General features: G+C 39.4%; 1 long non-coding RNA gene across 1 annotated transcript; it reads left to right on the top strand.

The window, feature by feature from the left end:
• Positions 1 to 2,730: 2,730 nt before the first annotated feature.
• Positions 2,731 to 4,385, top strand: LOC148030931 (uncharacterized). The gene is made up of 3 exons (XR_015691965.1): positions 2,731 to 2,911; positions 2,985 to 3,356; positions 4,198 to 4,385. It is a non-coding gene; the product is annotated as an uncharacterized LOC148030931 (long non-coding RNA).
• Positions 4,386 to 5,779: the final 1,394 nt, after the last annotated feature.

Raw genomic sequence — 5,779 nt, 5'->3', positions numbered from 1 at the left:
TGTCTCTTGAGTGAGCTTCTCCTTGTGCATTCTGTGTGTGTTCAGCGCAGCATCTTGAGCAAGTCCCCCAACCACGCGATTCTTAACAATGATGGCTAGGCTCATGATGAGGGCGACCTTACTCCTCTTCTTTTGTACGGAAATCCTAGAGGAGGACACGAGCGATACCCGCTTCACAAGGTATAACCATCCCTTTTCGTCATCAACACCTATGAAGGTAAGAGCTAGCATCAAAGAATATCTGCAAAGCCGCGCATTTTTGACTAAGTGCCCGAGGCCACCTCGTGGACCATCCAAGGAAGATAGGAATACATCATAAGAAATCTTTTTGTATTCCACTCACAGCCATGATCAATAAGTCATCCAAAAAAAAAGAGAAAACGAAAAAGAGAGAGAGAGAGAGAAATAAAGAGAAAAAAAAAGAAAAAGAAAAGAGGCTAGTACTAGGAATGAAAAGAAAGAGGGCACTAGAGGACAAAAAGATGCAAGAAAGAGAAAAGTAAAGGTTTGAGCTCCCCATGAAACATCTTGAGTGCCACATTCACTGCACGTAGGGTTTCCACCTAGCCCCTTTCCCACCTCACTCTTAGGGCACATCAAGGGCAGGACTACCAGACATGTCACCCTAAGTTCTGCATTGCACCCATGACGATGCACGAACTAGGTCCTCAAGTGTGGGACAAGACCGTGGGATTGCCCAAGGTTCAACCCAACTCCCAGTTCCACTGCCACATGCACTCTTTCGGGGGGGTCATTATATATAAAAATGTGTGTAACTTGAGTTCAAAAAAAGGGAATATAAAAATATATAGGCTTACAGATGTACATTTACAGAAGGAAATATTTTAAAAGCAATAAATCTATTCACAAAAGGGGTATCTATATTGAACATGTAAAGGTTTTACAAAAGGATATTATTAAATCATAAAATTGGCCTAGATCTTTGACAAAAGGGTATGATGAACCTCAACATTAGGGGTCTTTTTATTCAAAAATTTTCAAAAGCACACTTTTTTAGGGACGTAGGGGGCACGGGGGGGGTGTGTGGCTCGCCTTAATAAAAAAAGCACCTTAGGCAAGGAAATTGGGATGCATCCTAAAAAGGGCTGATTGCATCTAGGAAGTAGTGGTTGTGAGAATAAAATTCTTAAAGTATTCTTCTATGGTGCAAATCACCTAAGTGGTTTAGATGAATTTGCATGATAGAGAGGCCTATGTAAGACTGCAAGGTTTAGTATGTGTGTGGTGCCCTATTATGCTAAGAGTGCCCTAGAATGACTATGTGCAATGTGATTAGGTCAATATATGGATGGTATGTGCTTTAGTTCTATATTTGGAATGGTAATATGTACTAAGGCTAAGTGGTGTGTGCCTAGATACTCATGTGCTTGAGTGTCCACCCTAAATGTACACAAGTAGTGCAAGGGTATATCCCTATATTATGTGCTTAGGTCCCACCTTCTATCATGTAACTAAGTGCTCATACCTAATGTGTGCAAGAGTGCCTATTATGTGTCCTAAACTATATGTCCTAAATGACCTAGGGTGGTGTATACTTTAGTGCAAACTCCTATAGTACACCCTAGACCAAGTGCACAAGTTTATCTTAATTTTAAGTGTCTAATGCTCCTGAGTGGATGGGTGTCTAATTCATGCCCAAGTATATGCTAATTTCTAAGTGAAAATACACCTAACTAGATGTGTCCTAGGATAGTTGGCTAAGTGTGCCTAAATGGATCAAGGAAATGTGATTGGGTGCTTCTAGATGTGATAGGGGCACCTATGTGCCTTAGGTGATTAAGCGCTTAATGTGTGCAACTTCTTGAGGGGTAATGTCCTTGAGTTTCTAAGTTCTATGAACAAGTATCAACTAGGACTAAGTACATGAGTACCTCAACCCTAGCTACTATGCATGAATTGTGTACTTGTGTACGTTGCCGACCCTAACTTATTGACAAGTTCCTAAGCTATTGCAATTGGATGCAAATTGTGATCGGTGCAAGTGAGTGTGATGTGTTCTAATGGATTTGTTCCAGGCTTTAAATTTGATGCCTAAGATTGGGCTTCAATAAAAAATCAATGACACCTTTTTTTTTAAAGCATCATTTTATTGTCCTCACTAAAAATTTGGATATCGACTTTCAAGAAGGGGGAAATTGGAGTTGAGTCAAAGCCTGGATGTTGAAGGTAACTAAGCAAATTGGATCATCTAACTAAGCGTAACTAATTTGGATAAGTGGGAAATAACTCATAAACTATTGGTGCTATGGTTGCATTGCTATGCACATTGAACCTCAATTATGCATGTGACACACCATGCTTAGCACTCATGCTGGGACCAGTGTCTTGCAATTATATTGATAAAGCCTTTTGCATTCAAATTAAGTATCATACTACGAGAGTTCGTAATTAACAAAGATTATTTTAGAGTCTACGCATGGGAGAGAGGAGTTATCAATAGAATTAAAAAATTGGCAACATACCAACCTATTGCATGATGTTGGCTAGCCTTGGTAGGGGATTAATGCCCATTATGAAAAGCACCCCTTCATTATGACAAATCCAAACCCCCCCTCCCTCCCTCTATCTATAATGATGGACCCATACACTGCCTCTCCCTATTAAAAACATATTTTGAAAAATCTCTCTCTCTCTCTCTCTCTCTTTCCCCTTTTCATATTGCCTACAATTGTGGTTACTCTCCTGAGAGCAAGCTACCTCCGTGCACGATTACCTGCAGTGAGCAAAGATTTCTAAGAATGGAGTTGCCGTTTATAAGGGATGCTTCCTCGAGGCTTCCTACTAAGGATGCTGTAGTTTAAGAGGAGGTGGTGAGTACTAGTTCTATGCAAGCTGCCATGTCGCCATGACTCGTGAGCACTGAGACGTGAGACGCTGACGGGAGGTGGTGGTGAGTATTAGCTCTACTCAATTTGCCATGTCTCATTGACTCGTGAGCACACTGAGATGTGAGATGCTGACAGGTGGCTTAAGCTTCCTGACGGGTGCTGCCATCAACGGCGGTTCCAAGGATGTGGCCTTGCGCATCATTCGGCGGTGCCAAGGACTTGGCTTGAGCTTCCTGGCAGGCGCTGCCACCAATGGTGGTTCTTGAGCTTCTCGACTTCTGCTGATGGGCTTTCTGGTGGGCGTTGCCATCAACGTCAGTGCTTGAGCTTCCCGAGTCCCATCAATAGCGGTGGTGGTGCGCTCGGGCTTCCTGGCGGGCACTACCATCAACGTCAGTGCTTGCGTCGATGCTTGAGCTTCCTGGGTGCCATCAACAGCGTTCAAAGTGTTGCTAACCAAATGAGCAAGGAGAGAAGTTATCTTGCATAAGAAGCAAGAAGATTAAGGTAATCACTCCACACGAGTGAAATTATAGTATATGGATTGGAGGTTAAATTTAGCTATCATTGATCATCTTCCACAGTTGATGTGGATAGCTAACTCTCTATTTCTATGTTCTTTAATCTTGATTAGGGATTTATTTAGCTCGTGTGGACTTTATTAGAAAAAGAGTTGAAATGATATTCAATAAGCTAAAGGTGAGATATACTATATGTGCTACTTTGAAGGACATATTTCGTTTTTATGGTTAAATAAAATAGAGAGAGAAAATATGAGACACGCATGCACACACACACACGCGCACATTGTATGTGTGATGTGTTTGGGGTGGGACCTTTTGGGAAGGAGAATAAATATATATACTCTTTTGATTAAAATTTATGAAGGAAACATAGAAAAAAAAACCTCGGAAAAGTTAGAAGTTAGGGACCATTGATTGTTGTTCTAGTAGAACATTGAGGGTTAGCAATTAAATCTTAGGAGTCCTATTTGGTATTGTAGTATTACCTTTCTTTGTTGGGTTCTTTTTGAGGCATGGACCTTATCAATGATGCTATTTTAAAAGCAATATTTCTAGTAGGATAGTAGTGTGGCATTTCATTGCCTAGAGAGATTATTGTTGCTTAACAGCTTTAGAATGCTTTCTAGTTTTTGTATGCTTCATGCATTGGATGCAGCTATGTTATGCACTTAAGTGGGGCAAGTGAGTGAGGGGGAATGCTAGTTTGCACAAGTTTTTATACAATTTACTTGTAAGATTTGTCATGTTTAATTTATAATCACACACAAGGCCGTATTTTTTATACCTCATTAGTGTCTACTAGTCTTCTTTATGCATTTTTGCAGATCTTGTAGATATGCTCGTGAGGACACTTTGCATTTTAAGTGGGGGAGTATATTTTTCTTTTTCTTTGAAGATGCGTAGCAGTGTTCATGGTAGCTGTGATGTGTGATATTCATGGTGCAGTTCTTGTAGATGTGCTCACGAGGACACTTTGCAATTAACTGGGGGAGAAATGACAACACTTAGAAGCATGTCTAATATTGCAATTTTTTTTCACAAAATTGTATACAATTAGCACATTATTATCAAAATTTTATATTAATTCTATGCAAATGCAATTGTAGTTGTTGTCCTTGGAAGATGGTTTTCGCATTCCAAGCAAATGGAAAAAATACTGGTTCAAAAGGAAGTTAATGTATGAGAGGCAGATGGAATTTAGATTTTTGGATTTCGAAAAGTTTCCTCCTGTGAAAGAAAAACTGACGAGTACAAGTCCCTACTTATAGGCATTGGGGATTTACTTAGAGTAGAAGTAAATAAAAATACTATTATAGGTAAGCAAGTGTCAGAATTTGTGAAGAAACGAAAGTTGGTTTCAAAAGACATCCCCTTGAGCCTCTTGAAAGCTAACACAAAAACTAAACTCCATGGTGTAGTGGATAGGCATCCTAAGACATTTTGACAAGCAATAATTTTTTAGAATGATGTTGGATTTGTGGATATAGTGGTTTAACTTGAGTGCCTTAGTGGGAAAGTAGAGGGAAGGTTTCTACATCATATATAAAGAGGTGAGAGAGTAGATGATAAGTTTGAGATTATCCAAAAGCATTTGGATACTTTTACTTTTGAGATGTAGTTTCACACTTAGGGCTTTACATTCTCGATGGTTTAGGAAGATCAAAGTTGGGACAATGTAATAAAATTGGAGGTCTTTTTGAAAGTTGTAAGCCATTTTAAGGAGATATTTGGTTAGAGGCCAAGAGTGTTTTGGTGCATAAGAAACATGATTTCATTCAGACAGTGCACAAGTTATTTATCTTAGATGCACATGGTAAAGGGACTCAATGCAAACAATAATGAGGGACTTTTGGTATACACATATATCTATTGAAAATTTACTCCGAAATGAAATAAAGACTATATTAATAAGTCTTGGGTAAGAAGGGAAGCCGATCATGAAGGCAAGTTAGTTCTCCTATCCAATTACTACCATCATGGGCATTGCTATCCGTCTTCTGGTTACAAGCATTTTCTTATTGATAGATTTCTACAATCACTTGAGCAATTTCATGACTCTGAGGAGAAGATTGGCAAGTAAACTCTTGTGTTGTATTTGAGTTGTTTTATGGGCATTATGAAGAAAAGGCTTTTTGAATGTGGAAACAAATAAACAAAAGTTGATTATTATTTTTTAATAACAACTTAAATTTAAAAAAAGGGTGGTTGAAACTGAATGGGGAGCATGAAGGGGAGAGGAATTGTTCTCTTGGAGGAAGGCGATGTGATGAAAGGGAGTGTGTCCTTCTTGGCCGCATGGAGATGAAGGAAGGGAGGAGATCTTCGAAATTTTGGGGTATGAGAGAAAGGCGCCATTGTGAGCATCAATCAGCATCTTCATCTCCTCTCATCAATCCTTGTCCTCTT

Source organism: Lygodium microphyllum, chromosome 9, assembly GCF_053477565.2.
Source record: "Lygodium microphyllum isolate KBCC chromosome 9, Lygodium_microphyllum_v1.1.10, whole genome shotgun sequence".
Classification (NCBI taxonomy): Eukaryota; Viridiplantae; Streptophyta; class Polypodiopsida; order Schizaeales; family Lygodiaceae; genus Lygodium; species Lygodium microphyllum.
The sequence above is the reverse complement of the archived record's forward strand: the minus strand, read 5'-3'. Positions and strand labels throughout refer to the sequence as shown.